At 47.7% G+C, this 27492-nt stretch overlaps 1 protein-coding gene and 1 non-coding gene across 3 annotated transcripts in view; both read left to right on the top strand.

Annotated features, from left to right (window-relative positions):
• The first annotated feature begins 2899 nt into the window (after positions 1–2899).
• Positions 2900–3006, top strand: LOC125119061 (U6 spliceosomal RNA). Its single transcript, XR_007133015.1, has one exon. It is a non-coding gene; the product is annotated as a U6 spliceosomal RNA (small nuclear RNA).
• Positions 3007–16479: 13473 nt separating this feature from the next.
• MID1 (midline 1) overlaps positions 16480–27492 on the top strand; it is a 184599-nt gene continuing 173586 nt past the window's right edge. Inside the window, exon 1 of one of the 2 annotated variants that reach the window (XM_047765353.1) lies at positions 16480–16780. The gene's annotated coding sequence lies outside the window, so the exon portion shown is untranslated. The remainder of the gene's footprint in view (positions 16781–27492) is intronic. The other variant, XM_047765352.1, reaches the window with a different exon arrangement.

Raw genomic sequence — 27492 nt, 5'->3', positions numbered from 1 at the left:
GAGATTGCTTTTGCTCTGAAAAAGCCATGCTTAAGGTACCAGGAAGCCTTCCTAACTCTTTGGTGCCGTGATAGTCCCAGAGTGGAAACCTTAGAAATGTTTGATATTTCCCCTCAAGTGGAATCATAAAAGTGGAGATCCTTATCTAAGAAATTCATGACTGAAGTAGGATACATAGTGGCTTTTATTTCCTGGCAGAAGAATGGCAGCCGCAGTGCATAAAGTGGCGCCTGTTTCGCTACATGCTTGGAGAAAGGTGGAATGCCATGGAAAGTGCTAGATTCCTTCTGTGTGGCAGGTTCCGCTTTTCATCTTGCCCCAGCGACAGGAGAGAACCAGGTCTTTCGCCCACGAGTAAAGCCTTCCTAAACCATCGGGATTTCCCATGGCATATTTTTCTCTCAATTTGCGTGCCTGACAATCGACTTCCTAAGTGTCACATTCAGGCTGAGCCGCAAAAGCAAAATAGACCCACTGAAGTAGCATGAGGTCAGCTTTGTGGGCTGCATTAGCGGCCTGTCTGAACAAAGACGCCCGACTTAGGCACCGAAAATCATCACGTGGCCCCGGGCGCCTTGCACATGCATTGCATGACTCATTATTAAACATGCCGAGAACAGACAGATTCCAGGCAAGTGAAGCATCTGCTGATTCAACTGCCTTTAGGTGGGTCGGGTGACATTTGTCTTCCTAGCTTTTCCTTAAGGAACTCCCACGCCATCTCCCCCCCCCCACCCCCCGCTCCCGAACATCCCATGTCAAAGGCACCGAGCAGCTGTATTAAGATAAAATTGTGAGCCTTAAAGACAGGCGCTTAAATTAGTATAACCCTCAGGCCAGGTAGACTTCACTAAATTGCACAGGCTTTAAAATGCCAGCACTCCATTAAAAAAAAAAAAATGTATCCATAGCAACCTCTTTGTCAAGGGAATAGTTACCTGAAAGGATACACATCTTTTCAAAGAAACAGGGAGAAATAAAACCGTATTAGTTAACTGTGGATGATATTACTTGGGTTTAAATGTAATTAGGGGCATGGTTCAGGAGGAGAAGGGGCTTTTAAGAAACTTTTACAACGTATGTGCTCACTTCCAGTAGAATGTGTTTTCATGCCTTCTTTATCACCAAAGGGTTCTTACATATGGGATTTTTTTATTAAAATGCCATGAAATAACTTGGGGTTTCAGATAGTTAAGAAGAAACAGCAGCCCTCCTCTCCTTTCTGCCTGTCACATGCCTACCATTTTCTTAGAGCCTTCGTTTACATACAGGGCGGCAATGAGCCTGAGGTTTTTGCTGCCTCTGGGTCCCTGGTGATCATTTCATGGGTATTTGTTAACAGAAAGGACACAAGATCATGTGAAAATCCACAATCTTTTTATTGTGAGGTGACCCGACTTAAGAGGCTCTCCCTGATGGAGTGGCCTTTCATGCCAACGCGTGCTGGTGATGCAGGCTGCAAGGAAAAGTCAGGTCTCAGCCTTTTGATCATATCTGATGACAAACTAAGCTAAGGTACAGGGGTGCTGTAGAACTGAAGAGCCTGCACATTTTACCTTCTCCCATCTCTTGGGTAAGGAGTGTCGAGAAGGATAAACTTTTCCTCTACCCTCTTAGGTTCAGTCACGGGGGCCTGCAAATTAAATTAACAGGCTAAAAGGCACACAGTGCTAAGTATAGTCACATCCTCTGGAGTTCACATAAAAGGAGTGAAATTCAAAGAGGTAGCTAGACTCTATGGTTTTCACAAAGAAGAGAGGGTTTGGGCTTCGAGGGACAATAAAATGCGAGGGAGGAAGCGACTAGGAGAGCTATATGGAGGAACTCCTAGAAGATAAGGGCTATTGTAGTGCAGTCTGTTGATGCAAACTCATCTTGTTGTTGACACCCTGTCTTCCGTGATACGTCACTCTTCTCCCTGGTGATTGGTGGGGCTGGGACACATCTTACTCAAAAGGAAATTTATGCCCTGATTTTAGACAAATAAGAGGAGAGCAGAGAACCCTTCCCGCATCTGTTTGTTCTCAGTTGACTTTAGCTCAAAATAATCCTGATGCCAAAGTGGTATATGTGAAGGTGGAAGGCGTGTTCTGATCTGTTCCAAAAGGTCAAGACATCAAGCTCAGAGCTTGTAGTAGCCAGTGTCATTCAGGGCTGGCTTTGTAAGCAATACCGCAGTCACCCAAGGTCCTCTGTTTAATGATCGATCGGCGGCTGCCTGCCAGTAAAACTTTATGTATGGACACTGAAATTTGGATCTCAGATCCTTTTCACATGACCGGAAATAGAATTCATTTGGTTTTTTTTTTTTCAACCACTTGGAAATGTTAAAAAAAACCATCCTCGGCTGGTGGGCCATACGATAGCAGGTGGTGGGTAGGATCTGGCCCAAGGGGGGGAGGTCAGGGGGTGGGGAGGGTGCTGATCTAGAGAAGTGGTTTTCAAACCAACAGCATCAGCCCCACCTGGGAACCAGTCAGAAATGCAAATGTCCAGGCCCCACCCCAGACTTGCTGAATCAGAAACTCAGGGGTGAGGCCTGGTAATTGTGTGTTTAACAATCCCTCAAAGGGATTCTGATGCTTGTTTGAATTTGAGAACCACTGATCTAGACAGACCTCCAGTTCCCCAGGGCTCATTCTAATTCCCCAGGGGAGTTTCTGATGCTCTTCCCACCCAGGCCCAGCCCAGATCAATTAAATCCAGGCACCATTTTATTCTAACTCTCCTCCAGGTGATTTCAGTGGGCCGCCCAGGCAACTCATCCTTTCATTGTACAAGGAAGGAAACTGAAGCTCACCGGGTTTGACTTACCCAGGATACACAAGAAGAAGAAATAAGCGTGTAATAGTCTGACCCTTTTTTTTTTTGATACATGAGTATTAAAACAGTACGTTTGATGCTCGCTTCAGCAACACAGATATTAAAATTGGAATGATACAGAGAAGATCAGCATGGCCCCTGTGCAAAGGTGACACAGAAATGTGTGAAGTGTTTCCTCTATTTTGCATGACTAGATCACTTTGCTATCCAGCAGAAATTGGCACAACATTGTAAATCGACTGTATTTTAGACGTTCCCGCTGGGGCACAGGGTTAAGGATTCAATGTTGTCCCTGGTAACTCCGGTTCGATCCCCCGGCCCAGTGCAGAGGGTTAAGGATCCAGCATTGCCACAGCTATGGTGTAAGTCGAAACTGGGGCTGGGATTCGATCCCTGCCCCGGGAACTTCTATATGCTGTGTGTGTGGCCATAAAACAAACAGAAATCTTTAATTTTAAAAAATAGTACAGGGAGTGTCCATTGTGGCTCAGCAGGAACGAATCCGACCAGTATCCATGAGGATGCAGGTTTGATCCCTGGTCTCTCTCAGTGAGTTCAGGATCTGGCATTGCCATGAGATGTGGTGTAGTTTGCAGACACAGCTTGGATCTGGCGTTGCTGTGGCTGTGGTGTAGGCCGGCAGCTGTAGCTCCCATTCGACCCCTAGCCTGGGAACCTCCATATGCTGCACCTGGGGCCCTAAAATACCAAAAAAAAAAAAAATAGTATGTTTGGTGATGGAATGTATTTGCCAGAAGCGTCAGGGATCATGTTATCTTTTATTACTAGCACTGATTAATTTAAAAACACATCTGGAAACTTGCCCTAAATAAAATGAAAACTAGTTTTAGAAACTAGTTGGGCGAGGGAGTTCCCGTCGTGGCGCAGTGTTTAGCGAATCAAACTAGGAACCATGAGGTTGCAGGTTGGATCCCTGGCCTTGCTCAGTGGGTTAAGGATCCGGCGTTGCCGTGAGCTGTGGTGTAGGTTGCAGATGCAGCTCGGATCCTGCGTTGCTGTGGCTGTGGCACAGGCCAGCGGCTACAGCTCTGATTGGACCCCTAGCCTGGGAACCTCCATATGCCGCGGGAGCGGCCCTAGAAAAGGAAAAAAAGACCAAAAAAAAAAAAAAAAGAAAGAAAGAAACTAGTCGGGCGAACTAAGGTGCCGAGGCTTAGGACAGACCCATCTACAAGCACTTTGAGGCAGAGGCCAAACCTCCAAGATTTGGAGGAAGAAAGAACTCTGAAGGTGGTTGCCAACCCTGGAGCTTCCTGCCCATGTATCTGAGCAATTCTTCCCTGGCCCCTCGTCTTTGGCACACACCAGGAAGTGACAGTCTTAAATGACAGTGAGAAGCCAACATGTGCACACTTGTGATGGGTCTTTTTTTGGGGGGGGGGTGCTCTGCCCACGGCAGGTGGAAGTCCCCAGACCAGGGATTGAACCGAACAGCAGTGACAGTGCCAGATGCTTAACCTGCCAGGCCCCCAGGGAAATCCCATGTGATGGGTTTTTGACTTTTAAAGACTCCTGTGCCTTGGGTGTTTTTAAAGGGAGCTTTTTTTAAAAAAAAATTGAAGTATAGTTGATTTACAATGTTGTGCTAGTTTCAAGTATACAGCAAAGTGATTCAGTTAGACATATATACCTTTTTCAGATTATTTTCCATGATAGGTTATTGCAAGATATTGAAAATAGTTCCCTGTGATATTCAGTAAATACTTTTTTCTTATCTGTTTTATGTAGTGTGTATCTGTTAATTCCATACTCCTGATTTATCCCTCCCGCCACTTTCCCTTAGGTAAGCATATAGTTGTTTTCTATAGCTGTGAGTCTGTTTCTGTTTTGTGTATATGTTCATTTGTATTATTTTTTAGATGCCACGTATAAGTGATGTCCGATGGTATTTGTCTTTCTCTGACTTGCTTCACTTAGTATGAGAATCTCTAGATCCATCCTCATGACTGCAAATGGCATTATTTCATACTTTTTTTTTCTTTTTTTCTTTTTTTTTTGGCTTTTTGCTATTTCTTGGGCCGCTCCTGCGGCATACGGAGGTTCCCAGGCTAGGGGTCCAATCGGAGCTGTAGCCACCGGCCTACACCAGAGCCACAGCAACTCGGGATCCGAGCCGCGTCTGCAACCTACACCACAGCTCATGGCAACGCCGGATCGTTAACCCACTGAGCAAGGGCAGGGACCAAACCCGCAACCTCATGGTTCCTAGTCGGATTCGTTAACCACTGTGCCATGACGGGAACTCCTATTTCATACTTTTTAATGGCTGAGTAGTATTCCATTGTATAGATGTACCACATCTTCTGTTTCCATTCATCTGTCAGTGGACATTTAGGTTGCTTCTTGGTTATTGTGAATAGTGCTGCAGTGAATTGGGGTGCCCTATTTTTTGGAATTGGAGTTTTCATTTTTTTCCCAATATATATCCAGGAGTAGAATTGCTGCATCATATAGTAGCTCTGTTTTTAAAGGAACCTCCATACTGTTCTCCATAGTGGTTGCAGCAATTTGCATTCCCACCCACAGTGTAGAAGGTTCTAAAGGGCTCTTTCAAAGGATGAATGCTTTGTTCTGATGTTCTCGGCCAAGGTGTCACCATATCGGTACATTCCACAGAAGGAAGAACCCAGGCTGTGTACCCAGAGTAGAGCTGGAGAAGGTGAGACACAGTAGAAACCAAGGCACGTGATGATTACAAGTGGAGTTGTACAAACTGACCATTGGGTGTTTGTATTGTTTCAGTAGTTACCTCATCATCAAACAAGCCATGATTTGTGGGTGGTGCCTGTGTGCCGCATTCTCATAGTTCTGTGATTAAGAGCATGTTTTCAGGGGCCAGTCAACCCCTGAGCATATAAATCGGGATATGTGGCCTCTTAGCTCTGTGACCTGGGCAAGACACTTGGCCTTGGTGTGCCTCAGTTTTATCTCTTGGAAAATGGGATACTAATAATATGAGTGCCTATTCTCCGTGGGGCAAAGGGGAGCTCAACGAGCTTACAGGCACCTGGCATCGAATAAGCTCTCAGTCAACGTTCAACAACATTAACTGAAAATATATCGCTTCCTTCAAATCATAGTAACTTTGAGGGAGAATAAGCAGATGGGCCACATTCACGGTTATTAAGCGTCAGAGTTGACATGTGGGCTGAGGCTGGTTCCAGAACCCGTGTTCCCAGCCACAGTGCTCCAGTGTTGATTGGGATTAATAAACCGAGTCTTTATGGTTAGAGGGTGTCTTTTCCATGTGCAGTTTAAACTTTTTGGCCGGCTTCGCCTATGCCTGGACCGTCTTTCTTTCTGGACCCTCTTACGATGCCTCCAGACTCCCCCGGCCACAGGTGACTGAAGCAGGGAGGCTCCCCCTGATGGCGTCCCCATCTCAGTAAGTGTTGACTTCATTTTTCCAGCTGTTCCAGCAAAGAACTTGGGAGTCATCCTAGCTTCCCCTGTTGACCTGACACAGTCACCCGTCTGCACATCGCACCTGCTCTCCCTTCACAGCGCATCCGGGGTCTACCTGTTTCCCTGCCTCCACTGCCACACTTGTCTGCCCCACCACCGTCTCGTACAGAGTTGACCCAAAGAGCCTGCTCCGCGACTTTCCTTCAGTGTGATGGGGAGCTCTCCTCCCTGCAGTCACGCTGAACTCTGCAAAGTCACGTGGCTGTTGTCACTCTTCGGCTCCACATCCTCCAGGTCTCTCCGACTTGCTCCAAGGAAAACTCAAAGCGCTTCCCATGATCCATTAGACCTGGCATGACCTGCAAACACTGCCCTGCAACACACACACACATGCACGCATGCACACACGCACGCACACTCACACACGTTCCTAAAACCCCAGCTTCTCCCACTGTTGCTCTTACTCTTCTCCAACAACCACAGGCCGCTTGCCTTGACTTGGCCCTGGTCTCAGAGCCTGTGCCGACAGTGTTCCCTCTGCCTGGATAACCCTGCCCCATCTGCAGTCACAGCTGAGAGTCTTGCTTCCTCAGTTCCTCAGACCTCTGCTCAAATATCACCCTATACAGCATCTCCTTGGAGTTCTTGGCTCAGTGGACTAAGAACCCGACTAGCATCCATGAGGATGCAGATTTGATCCTTGGCCTCGCTCCGTGGGTTAAGGATCCAGCGTTGCCGTGCGCTGCGGTGTAGGTCGCAGACGCGGCTCGGATCCCGCGTTGCTGTGGCTGTGATGTAGGCCGGCAGCTTCGGCTCCGATTCGAACATTCATATGCCGCGGGTGCAGCCCCAAAAAGAGAAAAACAAAAACACAAAAACATGGAGTTTCCATCCTGGCTTAGCAGTTAAGGCATCTGACTGGCATCCATGAGGACGCAGGTTCGATCCCTGGCCTTGCTCAGTGGATTAAGGATGCCTCGTTGCCATGAGCTGGGATGGAGGTTGCAGATTCGGCTCGGATCCTGCATGGCTGCGGCTGTGGTGTAGGCCAGCAGCTACAGCTCTGATTTGACCCCTAGCCTGGGAAGCTCCGTATGCCATGCGCGTGGCCCTAAAAAACAAAAACAAAAACAAAAAACAAAAACAAAAAAAAACCAAACACACACACACACACAAAACCACACCTTCCCTTCCCCACCGCCACCAGCACTCCCTTCCCCCTTCCCCCATCACCCTCAGACGCCCTTTATATTTATTGGTTGATTTATCTCTATCTCCCTCCACTAGAAGCTGTGCTCATGAGGGTCACCTGTCTACCTGCCCCTCCACTGTCTGGAACAACACCTGCACCTAGTGGGCCCTCAGTAAATACTTGTTGAAGGTGCGATTGGCCGTCCAAGCATACGGAAGGCGTCCCAGTATATCTTTGTTAGTACGAGGTTAATGCACATGAACCCCCAGCCTCTTTTTCTGATAGGAGGCCCTTGTCTTTACACTTGGGATTCTTGGATGCCCCGAGAGTGATGCCCATCAATTCACAGAGATCTACAGAGGCTGTATGGTGCTAACGAAATCAGTGGCTCAAGCATTCATGGGCCAATTCGCTTTGCATAAGGGGAAACCAACCAACCAACCCACCAACCAACCAACCCGCACCACAGACCTGTATCCCATTGGGAAAGCCAGTGGGGAATTCTGAATGGAGAAGGCAAATGTTATTCACAGTTCTAAAGAAAGAGCCCTCAGAACGTGATGAAAGCTAGTATGAGAAAAATGATATGTGTGTGTGTGTATATATATATATATATGTAAAACTGGGTCACTACACTGTAGAGCAGCAATTGACACAGCACTGTAAATCAACTGTACTCTAATAATAATAATAATGATAAAGAAATAGCCTTCAAATCCACATCCTGCCCTTCATAGCATAAGAGCGAGGTCTTTTTCCAGGAGGAATATCCCATCTATAGGCATATATATGGGGGCCTCCCCCCACCTAAGGACAAATGATCAAACACCTCCGAAATTTAGAGACCCCTTTAAGATATATACAGATCGTTAAAGTGCTTCAGTTTGTCTCCATATGGAGCGGTAGACGCGTAGCTTATCTCGAAGGCGCGCCGTGAGATACTTTAGGAGGTGGTAGGGTAGCAGCCTTGTGTAGCTGGAAAGAGCACAGTTTGGAGTCCGAAGGATGAGTTCCAATTTCCCACAGGCAACTAATAAACTAGCTGTCCCTTCCAGAGGGCCTCCTGCATCGCTGGTGCAGGATAGATGCGGATGCTTTCATTTCCTCCCTTTTCACTCAGCACAAAAAGACCTGCCGGCGGGTTGTATTGTGTTAAATAGCACATCTCTCTAATGCAGGTGTCCACTTTTTCATGTAAGATTTAACCAAGACCCCTTGCTGTGTGGTGTATCAGCTGCTTTTAAATGCCTTTAATTGGGTTAGATGAATTTGCCCCGTTAAAGATAAGTCCCACCAAAATGGTTGATGGCTAAGATGACCTTCCATAAAATTATCTGTCCCCCACATATAGGTGCAGCTTAGGAGAACTGTCAGGAAGGCTTTTTGATACAAAAAGATAGAACGTTACGCAAGGGAGTAGGGTCATCTTGTCCATTGTATGATGTTACTTCCGTGGCTCCCATGAAAATAATTTCAGATAGCGACCGCTGTGTCTAAAAGAGGCAAACTAAATCCTTTTGTACATGAAGAAATTGTAGGAGAAAGAAAATGAAGCCTCACCGGGATGCAGTTTCCGAGACATGGAGAGGTCTTTAATGCACAAGGAGAAAGCGAAAAAGCCCTGCTATTCGGCTTTTGCATTTTTTTTTTTTCCTTGCCACAATGCATGTGTTTATCTTGCATCAGGGGAATATTATAGGAAAGCCTATCTCAGTATGTGTGACTTTTCATAAGTGGTTTCCAGCAGCGGAAAAGCTCATGATGGTCCTTGTAGTTATAATGAAATAAGGGCAAATATTATTTCCTCAGCTATTAAAAGAGAGTTAAAAAAAAACCACCCCTGATCTGTGCCTCGCAGAGGAAAGAGACGTGTAAGCCATAATTCTTAAGTAGTTTTTATCGTTGCCACCCCTCATAAAGCCATCTTAAAGCAAGCACTGATATCATGCATGAAGTGAGAGAGGGGTTTTTCATCCATCAGAAAAAAATACAGCCATTTCAGCAATCTCTCGGAGCACCTAAGTGCCAATCTAAAGGATAAAGCATTGTCTTTTTCCAAGCGAGAAGCATAAATCCCGTTCAAAGCTTCTTTTGATTAAAATTTCCGTTCACCTTCTGTCAGGGTGCTGATCAATGAACCAGCCCGATGTGCTTGTTTCTAGCAGAAAAACTGAGATCTGATTCACGAAAGTTAATTTTTTTAATCTCCAAGACTAGTTTAAAAATCAGCTTTGGGCATTGACATATTAAAGGTTTGAGAGAGGAATCCTTTAAATATATGAGAAAAGAAATCCTTTTCTCACATAAGAAAAGTAAGAGCGATAAAAGAATAAGGTGTCAAATGGTAATAATAGGAAGTACAGTAACCAGCTATTCCTAGTCATATATAAGGCCACCCAAAAAGGGGAGGGGATTTAAATCAAGAATGATGTCGATTAGGGAGTTCCCGTCGTGGTGCAGTGGTTAATGAATCCGACTAGGAACCATGAGGTGCCGGGTTCGATCCCTGGCCTTGCTCAGCGGGTAAAGGATCCGGCATTGCCGTGAGCTGTGGTGTAGGTCGCAGACGCGGCTCGGATCCCGCGTTGCTGTGGCTCTGGCGTAGGCTGGCGGCTGCGGCTCTGATTGGACCCCTAGCCTGGGAACCTCCATATGCCACGGGAGCAGCCCTAGAAAAGGCCAAAAAAAAAATGATGTCAATTAGGAAAAAGAAGAAAATGGGATTTTTGGTTGCTCTAATGAATTATTAAGGCATCTGGGTTGTGGAATCTTCATTCCTGTAGCTGTAGAAGAATGTTTGCCTAAAATGGTTTAGATCAGGGCTAATAAATGTATTTCTTGCGATACATGGCAAATCAGTCGTAAATCCTGAGCAAATGCAATCTGTAGTGGGAGAAAGACGAAATGCCAATTAGAGCATATGTGCATGAGGTGGTGACATTGCCCGTGAGGTTCAGAATGGGCCAGCAGGCGTGTAACTTCTCTCAAGCGTTACCCTGGCTCTTTGGTCAGGTGTGGGCCAGATGATCATAAAATACCGCTAGCTTAGGGAGTACCCATTGTGGCTCAGTGGGTTAAGAACCCGAGTAGTATCCATGAGGATGCGGGTCTGATCCCTGGCCTTGCTTGGCCAGTTAAGGATCCGGTGCAGTGTAGGTTGCAGATGGGGCTCAGATCTGGCATTGCCGTGGTTGTGGCGTAGGTCAGCAGCTGCAGCCCCAATTCCACACCCGGCCCAGGAGCTTCCATGTCTCAGATGCGGCCCTAAAAACAACAACAAAAACCACTGCTAGTTTACAGGAAGTGAATTTGAGGACAAGAAATCGATTTAATAAGCAGAAGGATTTTTTTTGTTTATTCCTAATTAGTTTTAAATTTTATCAAAGCAATGCATGTGCAAAGTACAAATATATTAAGGACTTGTAATGAAAAATAGCAATTCCTACCCCATCCTACTCCCTTCTAGGAGTAATCATTTTCAACTTGTAAAAGTTCCTCTGGTGTGTACTTTCATATTTTCCATAATGTGTTTTTACTACTGTTTCTTGGTTTGCGAGCTTTAGACATTAACATCCTACATATATCAAAAAGGAATTTCCTCTCTCACACATCCCCACCCCACTTCCTCCTAATATAATCATGTCAGTTAAGAATTGTGTTCATCTAGTAACAGAGATTCCAAAACATGGGCTCAAACAAACGAGCCATTTATTTTTCCCATAGACCATGAAGGATCAGGGCTCATTAGGAGACTTCAGGATGTCCTCAGGAATCCAAGATCCTTCTACCTTTCCTGTTTTCCCAGTTTAGTATGCACTGCCTTCGCATGGATACAGAAGGGCCCCAGTGTATCAGGCACTGCAGTCACATGCCTGATGAGGAAGCCTGAGAAGGCCAAAGGCATATCAGTGGGTCTCCTTGAAAGAGTTCTTCCAGAAGCCCTACACAGTAGCTTCTGTTACACTTCCATAGGCCATAATAGTTTCCCATGATTACCCCTACCTGCAAGGGGGGCTGGGAAATATTCTTCAGCGGAACACATTTCTGCCCCCCACATAAAGTGAAGATCTGTGAGAAAGAAACAAGGCCAAGATGAATATTGGATGGGCTCCCAGTGGTCTCTGCCACAGTAGTGTGCTGTGACTGTGCTTCCCTTTTTTGGGGCATTCTTTTGTTTTTCCTGGAGTTAATGATGGCCTCACTTTTTTGCTTATATTTATGTATACCTGTTCATCCTTAAATGTGATCTGTCGGTATCATTTTGTTCCCTGGTAACCCACCTGGAGGGATCCTCCCTTCTCCTGGCATAATTTAGACTTGGGCCTTCCTAAGACTGCTGCATCTATTCTCTTGGACTTTTGTATTCTCTTTATGTTGGTTTCTCTGTTTCCTGAGTCCCATTGTCTTGTCTTTCTTGGTTCCTTTCCTCCTTTTGCTAAAACCCATCTTCAAGTGGATTCCATTGAAAGAATACATGGGGTGCAAAAAATATGAGTCGTTCTGTATGAAAATCATTCCATTCTATCCTGACATTTGATGAATAGTAGCCTTGGCCTGTAATTATCAGTTAGGAATCATTTGATCTCCAAATTTGATAGCTCCTACCTTCTAGTGTTACAGTTGAGAGGTATATAATCTATTGGCAAAATTTCATTATTTATAAAGAGAGCCCTCTACTCATGGAGGTTTTAAAATTATTATTAGCAGCAATTCAGCAAACACATATTGACGAATTGATCATAGCGTCTGTGCTGATTGTTGCCAGAGGCATACAACAGTCCCTTGGCTAGCCTAGCGTATAGTTATTCAGTCAAACTCTAGGTGTTGCTGTGGAGGTATTTTGTAGACGTGGTTAGCATCTGTAATTGCTTAACTAAGCAAAGAAAATCATCTTTGATAATGCGGATGGGCTCCATCCCATCAGCTGAAGACCGTAAGAGCAAAACTGAGGTTTCCCTGAGGGAGAAGAAATTGTGTCTGAAAACTCTAGTATAACTTTTTTTTTTTTTTTTTTTTTTTTGGCTGTGCCTGTGGCATGCAGGAGTTCCTGGGCCAGGGATTGAACCCGAGCCCCAGAAGTGAGTGGCATACTACTAAGCCACCAGGGACCTCCTGCCTGAAAACTATCGAAGGAGCTCCCGTCCACCTGCTCTATTAGCGTCAGACTTGCCAGTACTCACGATCACAGAAGTCAAGTCTTTGGAATACATTTCAATATGTGTGAGGTATCCTCTTGGTTCTGTTTCTTTAGACAGCCCAGACGTATACAGCCCTCCGTGACCTCAGAATCTGGAATACTCAAGTAAGATAAGCAACAAATAAATTAGTACAATAATTTTTCCTTTAAAAATTTCAATATAAGGGGTTCGAATCCGACTAGGAACCATGAGGTTGCAGGTTCGATCCCTGGCCTCGCTCGGTGGGTGAAGGATCCAGTGTTGCGTGAGCTGTGGTGTAGGTTGCAGACCCGGCTCGGATCCCACATTGCTATGGCTGTGGTGTAGGCCGGTGGCTACAGCTCCAATTAGATCCCTAGCCTGGGAACCTCCATATGCTGCGGGAGCGGCTCAAGAAAAGGCAAAAAGGCAGAAAAAAAAAAAAAAGATGGGAGAGAGAACCACCATCCATCATGGTACCTCTTACCAGCAGAACTGCCCTTTCGGGAACCTATCAGCGATGGTCGGAGATATTCCTCCTAGAGAGTTTGTAATCTATAGCTGATAAGATGTATGTTATATAGATGCAAAAGTGGGTGATGCTTTCATATTAAAAAACGTGGAAAATAGGAGTTCCCTGGTGGCACAGTAGGTTAAGGACCTGGCATTGTCACTGCTGCGGCTTGGGGGTCACTGCTGTGGTGTGGGATCGATCTCTGGCCCAGGAACTTCCTCTTGCCGTTGGTGTGGCCAAACAATGTAGAGGAGTTCCTATCGTGGCTCGGCAGTTAACCAACCCGACCAATATCCATGAGGATGCGGGTTCAATCCCTGGCCTCACTCAGTGTGTTAGGGATCTGATGTTGCTGTGAGCCGTGGTGTAGGTCGCAGACACGGCTTGGATCCGGCGTTGCTGTGGTGTCAGCCGGCAGCTACAGCTTCGATTGGCCCCCTCGCCTGGGAACCTCCATACACCATGGGTGCAGCCCTAAAAAAAGACAAAAAAAAAAAAAGAAAAGTAGAAAATAGACTGTCTCACAAATACATCCATGAAGCAAAGGTTCTGTTTGAGAAGGCTAGTCTTGCTCTCTGACCTGTATACAGCTTGGAAGTGGGAGTGTCAGGATAAGGATGGCATTAGGCTTATTGTTGTCATAATTGCGGAAGAGTTATTAAATTAGGTAAAAAGGTAACCTCAGTCTTTTAATTTTCCAAGTGGTTCTTTCCCCTTTTGTCACGTGGCAGTGGCCGCGGCCAGATGGATGTCCCTGTCTCAGAGAAGCTGCCTGTTGCATCTGGTTCCCTTTCCACATGTCTTTGGGGACCACCTCCTGTGCTGGGGGTACCGTGAAGGTGGCTGGGGTTCCACAGATGAAGAGGATACTATGCTTGCTCTCGAGAGTTCTATAGTTGGCCAGGGGAGCCGGACTGAAGAGAATAGGATGGCAGTGCAGCAAGAAAGCCCAGCTCTTCCCACCTCTGTGTTTCGGGTCCTCACTGCAGGAAAGCAGGGACTCTCTCTACCATGGAAACTGGCAAAGGCTACAACAAATCTGGCCTTGGTTGTTAAACATTTACCAGCACAGCCCTGGGTGTCTATAAACTGCTGAGGAGAGGGAAGGGATTCGTATGTTTTGGGGTATTTGGGGAAGCTACAAAAGAGTGGTGACATTTTGACCTTGGGGGATGGGGTGGAGACTGGGCCAGAGGAGGAGAAAGACGGATGAAACTGTGACGGGACACAGAGATTGCGAGAGGAAATCCCAGCTCGTATTTACCTTGGAGGCGATGACAGCAGAAGGCACATGCAGTCGTGAGGAGCTTCTGTGGAAGGTGATAAATGGACGTGCCTTGGATTTGAACCCCAGTGATATTTAATGGCAGCAGCCCTGGGTCGTTTCCTGTGTCCTGGGGCTGTGGGCATACCTAGGGCAGGAAGAGGCCCAGTATTTCTCAAAGTGAATCACAGTCCTTTGGCGCTGGGATAAAATGCAGATTCCCTGCTAAGGCTGGGGGACTGGAACGGGATTAGGGACCTCCAGGTCTTGATAATGGGCTGCCTCTACCGATCAGATTCCCTTGAAGCAGAGTCCTGGGGATTTGCCTTTTTCACAATGTTCTCAGAAGTTTCCTTGCAGAGTTAAACTGGAGAACCAATATTCTAAAGCTGGTATGTCAGCGGTTCTCAACTGGGCATGGTTTTGCTTCCCCCCCAACCGGGAACATTTGGTAACGTCTGGAGATATTGCTGATTGTCATGACTGTGGAAGCGCCACTGGCATCTAGTGGGCTAAGGCCAGGGCTGCTGCTAAATATCCCTCAACACAGCACAGCACCCAAGAGCACAGCATCTGACCCCCAAATGTCACGAGTGCCAAGGTCTAGGTCATGGCGATAGGCTCTGAAGTAAATACAAGAAGAGGACCGGAGGAGTTCCCGTCGTGGCGCAGTGGTTAACAAATCCGACTAGGAACCATGAGGTGGCGGGTTCGGTCCCTGCCCTTGCTCAGTGGGTTAACGATCCGGCATTGCCATGAGCTGTGGTGTAGGTTGCAGACGCGGCTCGGATCCCGCGTTGCTGTGGCTCTGGCGTAGGCCGGCGGCCACAACTCCAATTAGACCCCTAGCCTGGGAACCTCCAGATGCCACGGGAACGGCCCTAAAGAAGACAAAAAAAAAAAAAAAGAGGATTGGAGTCAGCTTGTGTCATTAGGTGGCCCTTAACCTGCTAAGGTTGGGGACTGGAGTGGGATTATGGACCTCCGGGTCTAGATAACGGGCTGCCACTTTTCTAGAACTGGGCAGAGCTGGACATCTAGTGAACCCATACAGACAATACTCCCGAAGCTGCCCTTTCATTATTTGCTACATTGTCCGGCCTCCCCCATTCCAAAATTTTTTATTTATTGAATTATTCTACTATGGTCTCTATACCTTTGGGGGGGAGGAAGATACATCCCTGGTGCTACGCAAAGTAATTTTTGCTCACCCTGCACTTTTTTTGGAAATCCAAAAGGCAGATTTGCATTGAAATCATATTGGTTAAGAGTTGAGAAGGGTTACTGTTGATGATAAGAAGGCAAACTTTGGAAGTTGTTTTTTTAAGTGTGGGTTTAAGTTTGGAAGAAGCCAGCTAGCTCTCCTCCCATCCAACTGAGATGCCGTCCAGCTTGTCCCTGTTAAGAACTTCACCAGATCGGCCTCGCAGGTAAGGTGAACACACTTGGTTAAACATGTTTTCTTCTTAACCAAACGTCAGTGTCAATTTGCTTATAACAGCTTTCTCTAAAATTGTGCCTCGGGCCCTCAGTAGATAGAGATTCTTGTTCATTTGCTGTGTTTCAGCAGATTCGTGTGCACGTTCCCATTAAGACCGGTTTCTTCCTGGACGGGCACACCGTGCATCCCTATGGAAATGAGGTGGGTGGTGCCCTCCTCCCCGGAGTGCGGGTTTCCGTTCAGGTGTTCCCAGTGATGATTTGATTTCCTCCCCCTGTAAAAGCCGGACCGTAAAAGCCGTGTCTGTAAAAGTAGGCGTTTGTGGTGCAAGATAACTCTTGCCAAGACCCGCCTGGGTCCCGAGCGTGGCACTTGGCTGGCCGAAATCACGCTGCCCCTTCCCAAGGCCTTCGTGCTTTTAGGGCGCTCTTAAAAGGCCAGGCCTTAAGCCAGTTAAGCTTTGAGCAGACCCAGAGCCGCGAGATAAGAGCAGAACTCATCTCGTACTCGGGGAGCTTTGGAGGCTCTTTCCAGCTGCTTCCAGTCATTGAAACCCCGAGCGCTCTCTAATCCTCGCGGGGGCCGCCCCTCCGGCTCCCAGGGCCCACCCCTTCCTCCTGATTGGCCAGCCTCCTCCGGGGCCCACGCCAGCCACCTACGACGGCTCGGAGACCCGATTTGAAATAAGAGCCAGGCGGCCCTCGCTTCCCTGCGCCCGACTTTTCATAGGCTGGGAAGCTAAGCTTGAGAAACTTGACGTTGTCTTGAGCAGAGTGCGTGTAGCAACAGATCAAAGAAAAAGAGGAAGAAAACGTGCTCTCAGCTGCCTGGGGGTCTGGCTGAGTTGCTTTTGTCTTGCGGGCTTCTGCTGGGTTTGGTGGTTTCCCCTCGGAAGACCGGGGCGTGGGCTTGGAGGCGGCTCGCTCCCTGCCGGATGGGTGATGGAACTCCAAACATGAGGCAGGTAAGCTCCGGGGACGTGCACGCGCGGCCGCGGAGGGAGGGCGCCGCTTGGGCGCCCCGGGCTGTGACTCCGGGGAGCTTGCCGGATTAGCAGATGCCTGGCCACGTCCTTGCATGTGGCCGAAAGACGGGGCTGCGTTTTCCTAAGGGAAGCCGAGCCGCCGCTTTCCTGAGGTTTCCTCCCTCCCCTCGCCACTTTTGCCTCGAAGGGGGATTGGCGATGCCAGGTGGTCATTGTGAAGGGGCTTAAAAGCGGTTCGGAGATTATGTAAATCAGTTCCCCTTTGCCGTCGCTGGAAGGTATTGTTCCGGATCCAGATCGAGCTTTTCGCCTCTCTCCTGTGCTTTGGGTGGGAATAAAGACAACTGAATATCCTGAAAAAGAATTACACGGGGCCTCTTATCTCATTTTGGCTTCCCGTTCTGAGCTCTTACTGTGTTTATGGCTGAGGAGGCGGAACCCGCCCGAAACTGAGCACAGTCCGTCCTTGCAGAAAAATGCAGATTTGTTTTTCTGTTCTCGCAGTTCTGAAACTGTTACTGCCTTTGGACCTGAGCAGACAGCCTTGCAAGTAGCGAGCTGAGAAGGGGCTCGGGGATTACTTAAATGAGGCTTTGAAAAGAATTCGAAACCCGGCCGCTTCTTCCGTGGCTGCGGGGCATGACGATAAAACGCCTTATCAGCCCAGGCAGAGGTTTATAGCTTTGCCGGTAAGAAAAGAAGTGAGTGGAGGAAGCCAAGAAAGGGGTGTAGTTATAACTCAACCAAAGTTAGAGAAGAAGCTTATGTCAATATTTCAGTACCAAGATCGTAGAAGAAAGACTGGAAAATCTTTGCTAGTAGGCTGGCAAGGGCAGAGAATTCCAAGAGAGGTGAAATTGCTCTTGCCTGCTCTTAGTAACTGTGGGTGGGAAAAGTTCGCAGCCGAATTACCACCAGAAAAGCTGTGCACTTCTTCGAAGTGGGTTGGGCACTCGCCACCCCGCGCGCTTTGGGGGATGTGATTTGCATAGCATGCTAGGGGCTGGGGCGCGCGGTGGGGGGGGGGAGGTTAGAACTTTCGGTGCCTTTCCTACAGCCTCTGGAGGTGAAGCAGAGCCCCCACCGGCAGCTTCAGGTGAAAAGACCCTCCTGTGCCTTTCTTGCCCCGTGGCCTGCTCGGTAAAGCAGACGTGCTTGGCAAGTTGCAATGAGTACGGAAAAGCACGCTCACAGCAGCCACTGTTGTGTGTGTTGCCAGCGACTTGCCCTCTCCTTGCTGGAGGCCGGCCCGATGACGAGTTTTAAGTTGTGCAAACTCACCGTCTTGACCCCATTCTTTTTCTGTGGAGCGTTCAGATGGGACGGGGGAAGGAAGCGGGGAACCCTAAATGGAAAGGATTTTGTAAAAGGAAAAAGAGGAACGCAAGACATTTTTTTTTGCCAAAGCTCCTTGGCTGGAACAAAGAAGTCATTTGATCCCTTGTGGAGCCACCTGTCCTCCCGGTGGTGTCTGAGCTCACTTTTCAGAATCCCTGTTCCCACACGATTCCTCTGGAATGGGGGCGCTCCCTGTGCCTGACGCCAGAGGCATGCCATCCCGGGCTTGGCATGATTTTTCCCATGCCTGGCTCCTTGTGGTGTTCGTGTGAATTGGAATCCAGCCCAGGAGTGAAGTTTGAAGGGTACGCATGTAGTAACTCCTTAGTTATTTAATGGATGGGCAACTTTGCATCCCACAACTCTGTATGCCCGAGAATTTTTTAGCCTCTTCAGTACTTGAAAAGAGGGTGGGTTGGGGTCGAAGGCAGGGGAGGGAGGAAAAGAAGCGGGGGTCGTTTCTCATCCAAAGAATCTGGGTGTCCAGCGTTTCAGGAATCTCACACGTTGTTCTGCAATGGCCCGAACAAGAATGTGGACAGGAATGAGATGGTGGATGGAATTAGTGGCTTGGATGGATCCAAACTTGATTTGAGTTTCTCTTGGGGGCGGGGGTGGGGGTGGGACTTGTGTCCAGGCGGGGATGAATCCCCCACCCCCAGCCGATTTGTCATCTCAGCCCGGCCGCCCTAGCTGGACTTGCAGGGTTAACCATCAAACGGGTCCCTGTGTCATCAGCTCCCCAATGAAATCCAATCGCTTCGCCGAGGAGTGATGGAGCCCTCGGGGCTGCACAAATGCCAAACAATGGCATGGCAGCCGCGGGAGCCGGGCCCCTGACTAGCCGCAGCGGGTAGCCAGAAATTGCCAGCGGAATTGCAAAGCTGCCTGACGGGTGATGAGATGCAGAGGGCGGGGGTTTGCCTTCTGCCAGGTTGGCGGGAAAGGAGCACGGGCAGAAAGATAGTGTCCTTTGAGGGTGCCTAAGTTCACGCCGAGTTAGGCCGAAAGAAGAGTGTGAACCCGATTTGCCTTTATCAGGAAGTCATTTAAAAGCGTGTGCCAGCCTTTCTCGGCGCTCTGATCATAAAGGGGAAACTTCTGAAACTTCCTTGAGAAGGAATTTGCTCTGTTCCCAGGCAAAAGGGAAAGGCATGGCCACCTGTTCTGGAAGCCCAGCCAAAAACAACAGGTTGGCCTGTGGCATTCCCACAATTGCAAATATCCTCCTCAAATAGCACGCCGCCCATTGTCCCTACCAATGAGAAGAACAAATAATTCGTGCTCGAGCTGGGGTCGGGGGTGCGGGGCCCAGAATCAGGTTCTCGAGACAAAATTGCCTACCAGATATATGTTGTGCTTTTTAATATCCTGATGCTTGTAGGAACCAGTCCAGGAGAAGAAGGTACTCGCTCTCTTTCCGATGGACTAAAAGAAATCATTGCAGTTGCCTTATTGCGTGAAGGGAAAGAAGGAAGTTAGCCAGGGCTTTAAGCAGCTGCTAAATTCTTGCAAGACTGGGGTGACTCAGTTTGATGAGCCCATTTTGCATTCTTCAGATTGGAATTAAAATGCCCCAGGACATCTGGTTGAATAATGAATGTCTTTGTATGAATCTTTCCTTTGAGGATTAGAAAGTCCTTTACAAACATAAGCTATTTATTCGCCACCACAGCCCTGGGAGAGGATGAGGTGGCCATTTGATCCACAGGGAACAAATGGTGAGGTGAAGGCTGCGACAGGTGAAGTCTAAAGATACACAGCAAGTTAGGCACAAGCCCAGGATGAATGCTACCCACCCCGAACGACCAGGCTTGGAGTCCAAAGTGAGACAAGGCATTACAAGAGAACTCTCCCTCAGCCTCCTTTTCTTTTTTAAGTCATTAATTTTTATGGTCACACTCTTGGCACATGGAAGTTCCTGGACCAGGTATTGAATCTGAGCCGCAGCTACGGCAACGCCGGATCCTTTAACCCACTGCGCGCCGCCGGGCTAGGGATCACAACCCATGCCTCCGCAGTGACCCCAGCTGCTGCAGGCAGGTTCCTAACCCACTGCGCCACAGCGGGAACTCCAGGATCCCTTTTCTCGTTCTGTAACCAGCATGTAGCGTCCCAAGTATGTTTTATGGTTTCCTTCATTGGAAAGTCAAGCCTGTAAAAGCGTAAAAGGCATTTCTGTTCTCATTTGCCCCAACATTGAGATCCGGCAGCTTTTATGACATCAAATAGAAAGATACTGTAACTAACCGGAATTTAAAGTATGCGTCTGAGAAATGTTCCTTTCAACAGCCCCTGTAATGTTTTAAGTTTTTGCACATGGTTTGGAGGTCCGATATCTTCAGCACCCGTTAGCATTTTCATTTCTTGCCTGCTCTCTCTCCTTTGCAGGGAATGTGATAATCATGGCTGGCTGTCAGATAAGAGATCTTTATTGGTCTTCTGAAATAGTTTTTTTTTTTTTCAGGTTGGCTTTTCCTGGCCATTTGTTAGGACCTGCGCTCGTAGTTTGCTTAGTTAGGGACCTCATAGGTGGCGAGCAAATCCTTTAATTGGTAGCTACATGTTATCCGCAGACATTCCAGCGAGTTTTAAGGCTAAGTATGTATGTGGATGGCTCCTGGCTTTGATCCCTTGTGTGGTAAATAGACATCCAAGGTAGCTATGGCAACCTGGGCCGTGCATTGGTGACAGGGGCGGGGGTGGTGGCGGGATTTGGTCACTGGACAAAGAATGATTTGTTTGATTAGAAAAAGGTGGGGGCAATCAGGGCGTTTTGAAACCGGCCTGATTTGAGGATTCCAGTTCATCCACATCTTTGGGATTTTTCTCCATAGGCTCTCAGAATTAATGGCGAACCACGACCGGTGCATATTGCAGGTGTAATTTAAAGGCTTTTTAATCAAGTGGTTGCTACTTTCAAAAAGCAGCTGCTAAAACGAACTGATAGCCATGTCTCTGTTGTACAGAGTATGAATGTTTGTATTTTCAGCGCTTGGTGGGATTGGAAAAAGAAATACCACCCTCCAAGTGGGCGGTGTGCATTTCAGTTATCCACCTGCAGAGGTCAGGCTTGAAGTGTCTATGTGGAAGGCCTGGCCTTGGACGCCCCTGCTGGGAGCCGGGCTCAGAGTCAGAGAGAATTGCTCTGCTTGTTTGGACCGATTAGTTAGCGATTCTTTAATCTTGTGACCAAAGCCACGGTGGAAACGCATTCATTCAAGGAAGAGAATATCAAATACGCTGCGATTAAAGGAAGAGCTACAAAGCCAGGTCAAACAGGAATCTCATCTGCATTACGATATGGGGCGGTTGATCAACACGATTCTTGATTCTTTCTGGCTCATTATCAACTAACTCCTTTTATTTCACAGGAAACTCACCCCAGGAGTTTTGCTCTAGAAGATTGTTTGCCTAGTGTTAGGAACTGGCATGTTCTAGAAGTTTTTTTTTTATTTTATCTTTTTCCACTGGTTGACATTTTATTGAAGGATATAGTTGCTTTACAATGTCTAGACGTTTTTTTTTTTTTTTTTTTCAACGAAAGGACAAAATATTAGGGAGTCTCGCTGCTCCGCAAGCTCTCTTTTCCCTCCAGAGGAAAAGAGTCCATTGACACAGAAGGGTGGTTCATGGCCTCCAGAAAGTCAGGTGGTATTGGGGAGCTCAGAAAATTGAGTACTGAAAAGAAAAAAAAAAAAAAAAGTGCTTAGAGGGGACTTTTCTTTAAACAACCCAAACCCTAATGACTTACCTCCTTTGTGTTGTGAAAGAGAAGTTCTGGAAAAAGGGCACCAAAGGAAAAAACCAAAAAGAGGTGCTGATCATTTGTAGTACAAGTGGATTTTTTTTTTGTCTTTTGTTGTTGTTGTTGCTATTTCTTGGGCCGCTCCCGCGGCATATGGAGGTCCCCAGGCTAGGGGTCGAATCGGAGCTGTGGCCGCCAGCCTACGCCAGAGCCACAGCAACGCGGGATCCGAGCCGTGTCTGCAACCTACACCACAGCTCACGGCAACGCCGGATCGTCAACCCACTGAGCAAGGGCAGGGACCGAACCCGCACCCTCATGGTTCCTAGTCGGATTCGTTAACCACTGCGCCACGACGGGAACTCCACAAGTGGATTTTTATACACAGGCAACTCTTGATGCTGAAACAGTACCAAACGGAGGAATCATGCAAAGACTCTCATTTCTTGTATCTTTCCAGGTCATTTACCGACTACTTACAAAATTAATTATGTTCCTTAGTTCATGTCCTAAAACTACTCGCAATGATGATTATATGCTAGGCCACCTTGGGGCTGCAAACATGATTTCCATGTGGCCTCTACCCTCAAAGAACTTCAATCTGATGTACATTTGATTGTACTGTTAGCACAGTGTGAATTATTCATGGGCAAAATGCCTGCTCGTTCAAAGTTTTTACATGGGCAAGAATCCGATTCATAAATTGATGGCAACCAGAACTTAACTGGGGAGACTTGAGAAGCGATTTGCAATTGTGAAGTTTAGTTCACTGTCCCCCGCATAGCCATTTGTAGGAATCTATGATTTCCTAGTGTAAATAAATTTACCTATGTGGTTTTACTCCGTAGGAACATTTACCTATTGACTTAGGTCGTAAATAGTCATGTAACTAACTTTTCTCAGAGAAAAGTAACTCCTGGGTAGTCCCTGAGCTAGGAATGCTCGAGGCTCTTACGAGTTGGGCTTTGAAACCCAGAACATGTCCCAGTGAGATACGGTGTCAAGCCTGGGACTCTCTAACAACACTATTAAAGAAAATAGTCGTCCAAGTTCTGCATTTTGAGGACAGGCCTCCGTGTCATTCAGGACGGGACATAGGCAAAGGAATTACCGTGCGTTGCGTAACGGGCCAGTCTTGCAATATTTGAAGTAGGAAAAGTTCTCATGGTTTTCCTCTGTCTTTCTCCACCCTTGTGATAGTGTCTGGCTCCCCCCCGGGATGTCTCCCCCGGGCCTCTCCTAATACACAGTGAATTGAGTTTCCACAATGGCCCATCTGCCCACTGTCCCTTCTGCCACCTCCAAACCACGCTCCTGTTGCCTATAGTCCGTGGTCATCACCAGATGTTGGGAGAGAAGCAGCATAAATGGGCTACAGCTCAAGACTCTTAGCCTTTTCACCCTCAGAATGAATCTTTAATTGGGGAAATAGCAGTCCCAGAGCCTGGAGCTGCAGAAGTCACACTTGCCCTTTCAGCGACAATATTTGTGGGCAGGGTCGTACCTTTGGCAGACAGGACTTGCTGGGGCGTCTGCCTGTGGGTCAAACCTCTTCACTTATTCTTTGCTCAGCATCCTGCCTGAACTTTCTAGGACTCCGTGGGGTCTTTGTGAGTGACAGCCAGGAAGCCACAGGAGGCCGAGCGAGGGGACTGATGGCATTTGTGGACTTGGCTTGTGTGGAGGGCAGTCTCTGAAAGCTGAGCACTCTGTTTGGATCAGAAGAAATGGAAAGATCGAGCCGGAGCCTTCTCGAATCCACACAAATATTGGAAATGGTGTGTGTCTTCCTGTTACTCATTTGTCTGCCTGTCTTGGGACTCGAGACAAGAGTTACGTCTTAATTACCTTTAAAACCCCGGGGCCAAACACACGATGAGAATCAGTATTTTTCAGGGCGGGTTGAATCTGGGCAGACGGGAGGATGGAACATGCTAAGATCAGAGGAGTAGGAGGAAGAAAGGACAGGTTTAGAAAGGGTGGGGAGACAGCAAGGATTGAATAGATGGACTCGAGAGAACACTTCAGATGTCGCGATTGCTAATCCATCTAGTCCTTCCCACAACCGAGAGCATGGCAGGCAGCTTGGCATATTACCCTCCTTTTGGGGGCTACACAAATGCTTAAGAAAAGGGACAGTGCCCTCCAAGAGCTCAAAGCCTCAAACCAAGGACAGAATGTACTGCTTGATCCCGATGGCCCCGCTCTGATGCTCTAGGGCTTTTTTGGTCCATGTGCATGCAGTTGGCGGGTATTGCCAGGTGAGTGGCATGCCTAGGGTCCCTCAGCCACGGAGAGGCTGTTTCTGGGGGGAGCTGAAGTCTTCCATCCCCCCCCCAACACAGATGGCGGCCACGCCTTTGGCCACATTTCTGTCCCTGCTTCCGAGTGTGACACACCACCTGAGAGTTAGAGTTAAAATGATGCGAGAGGGATTTCTGAGACGCGCAGTAGTTTGTGGAGACAGTTTAAGGCATTTTCAAAAGATCTTCAAGGTAGACCGTGTTGTCTGTTTCATGTCCAGGTGGCTTCAGTTGCATATATTTTGAAGGCATCTCCCCGAAACAGCTAAGAGGAAAGGAGTTGTTTGTTGTTAGTTGACCCATGGAATTCATCGAATGCCCTGCTGAGTTGCCAGTAACTAGATGAACGGCTAGATAAAGCACAATATAAATGCAAGGTGTCACCAAATATTAGAACTCCGCTTACTCAGGACCAGGTTTCCTATAGGCAGTGCCTGAGGAATTCAAAGAGAACCTCCGAGAAGCCCCAAGAGCCTGGGCCACTGCTGTATTTGGCAATTTCATAGGAAACAAACAAGACATACTTTCAAAGATGGCTCGAAAGGGTATGACGTCTCTTAAATGGTTACGACTAGCCAAGTAAAGCTTTGAGCTGAGAAACACGAAGCACCATCACTGTCCTGCTCACACAATCACTAGAATGCTTTTTTAAGAAGCAGGATTTCCGAGCACACACCAGAGTGATCCGTCGCGGGACCCAGGTTTGAAGTTACGGGAGTCACCTGTCGTCACCATTCAGCATTCTTGCCATACAGTCCCATTAGCACCGGGTCCGATACGGGCAGGCATGGACCAGCCCCGACACAAAAACCAATCTCACAGGGGGGACCCCTCCTGGCCTAACGTTGAGGGCAATCCTGGGTGGGGGGCCTGAACCAAATGCCTGCCTCCAGCCCTCAACCACCCCCTTCCCCATGATAATACTCAGGTATGAGAGGCTTGTACCTTTGGGGTTAAGGAAAAAAAAAATTTTTTTTTTGTCTTTTTCGGGCCGCATACGGAAGTTCCCAGGCTAGGGATCAAACTGGAGTCACAGCCACAGCCACAGCCAGGCGGGATCCGAGCCGCATCTGCAACCTACACCACAGCTCACGGCAACACCGGATCCTTAACCCACTGAGCGGGGCCGGGGATTGAACCTGAATCCTCATGGATACTAGTCGGGTTCATTAGCGCTGAACCACAAAAGGAACTCCGGGGTAAAGGAAAATCCATGAACAGAACAGCTGGAGGGAGGGCTGGAGGGATGGATGAATGACCCCTGGCACCCAGGTGATGGGCAAGGTGATCTGGCTGAGCCAGGTGCCCCCTTGCTCCCTCTAGGCTCTAGGTCCCATCACCCTGAGGTAGCACTCATGGCGAGAAGAGGACTTTGCTGGAGGGAGAAGGGCTTTCTTTTGTCCGAGAGACAGAAGGAAACAGGTTGGAGGAGAAAGTACCCAGTGGAAGAGGAAGGACATTGGGGCTTAAAGAGTTCAGATGGGAGTTCCCGTCGTGGTGCAGCGGAAACGAATCCGCCCAGGAACCATGAGGTGGCGGGTTCGATCCCTGGTCTTGCTCAGTGGGTTAAGGATCCGGCGTTGCCATGAGCTGTGGTGTAGGTCACAGATGCGGCTCGGATCCCTCGTTGCTGTGGCTCTGGTGTAGGTGGGCAGCTGTAGCTCCAATTTGACCCCTAGCCTGGGAGCTTCCATATGCCTCGGGTGCAGCCCTAAAAAGACAAAACAAAACAAAAAAAACAGAATACTGGTTAAAGGTTCAGCGCATGTGGGGTAAAATATTAGCACAGAGGAATGGATGCTCTACTTTCCATCAGGGGGCAAAGTTGACATTTAGAACCTGGATCTTGGAGATTTTCCATCGTAGTCTCTTGTGACTGTACTGTACATACCTTGTCATAAGATATAATTTGGATGTTTTGGGGGTCACATGCTCACTGAACGTGTAATAAATTCCAACACAATTTTCAGATAGGTTGGTGGTTTGTCATGCGTCAAGAACTGGGAAAGACTATCACTTTGAGGGGACCATGCCAGCTGAAAAATCCAAATAGCCTCTTTGATATTGGGCTCCTTTGTCTGTATATCCTTCGCTCTGATTTTCGGTAAGTGCAAGAATGCAAAAAAGAGGAGAGGTGTGGAAAGCAGGATTATATCGACAGAGAGCAAAGTTTCAGGAGTGAGATGAGTCCTTTCTTCTGGGCCTTGTGAAAATAGTGCAGGAAAGTGACATGGAACAAATAGAAGGCCAAAGAAACCTTGAGGGCTTTGAGTCAACCCGTGGGGAAAGCAGAGGAGAAAAATTGCCTCTTCTGTGAGTGACTCTTTTGGGGGGTTGGTTTTTTTTTTGTTTTCTTTTTTTTGGTACCCCAAGGCATATGGAGTCCCCGGGCCAGGGGTCAGATTCGAGCCACATTTGGCAGCCTAGGTAGCAGCTGGTGCAATGCCGGAGCCTTGACCCACTGTGCCGGGGCCGGGGATTGAACCTGCATCCCGGTTGCTCCCAAGATGCCCCTGATCCCATTGCACCACAGCGGGAACTCCTGACTCGTTTTTTCCATTGGTCCGTGTTTAAATGGGCTCCTAAAGAGAGACGGATGTGCCTGTCCTTTTCGTATGGCTCTGAGCGAAAGAAAGAAAGTCCGAATCATTGATTGAGGGGGGCATGGCTTTCCGAGTAGAGAAAAACATGATAGGAGATTGTTAAATAATGAATATTTATTGCTTAATGCTTTGTAGCCCGGAGGAGACACTCTCTGAATATTTTGAACATTTCCCCTTTCTAACATTTCAGCTGTCAGAATTGAATAGTTCCCATGTAAACTACATTGTTTTGGTTTAACTAACCAAGAGTGATAAGATTTGTGAATAGTTGATGACAGCCCCGAACATTGATAACAGAAGACATTAATGCCTGCAGACACAGCCTACATGGTAAAATTCTGGGAGCAAAAATGCTTATTATGTTAGGCCAACATGCTTTGACCTAGTTTTGCTTTTCTGCTTGGAAGTTATGTCAGGATTCGTTACATCATCCCCGTGGATGAGCAATTTCACATTCTTGTTTATTTCAGCATCATCTTTTGGGTTTGGTGTATTTTGTTCCGACCGCCGAGAAGCCCTGCTCAGCCGCCTGAACTCGCATCTTCCTTTTGAAATGAGGCTTCTGCAGGCTAAAGAGAGAGAGGATTTTACGTATTCACAGAACAGTCTAAGATGCAGCCTTCAGAGATGTGCATTGGCCCTTGATTCAGAGCCACTGCCCTCTGGAAGACTACGAGGCCAGCCAGTTTTCTGCTGATC

This window comes from Phacochoerus africanus, chromosome X, assembly GCF_016906955.1.
Source record: "Phacochoerus africanus isolate WHEZ1 chromosome X, ROS_Pafr_v1, whole genome shotgun sequence".
In the NCBI taxonomy this organism is placed as follows: Eukaryota; Metazoa; Chordata; class Mammalia; order Artiodactyla; family Suidae; genus Phacochoerus; species Phacochoerus africanus.
Note: the sequence above shows the minus strand (reverse complement) of the source record. Positions and strands in the feature narration are given on the sequence as shown.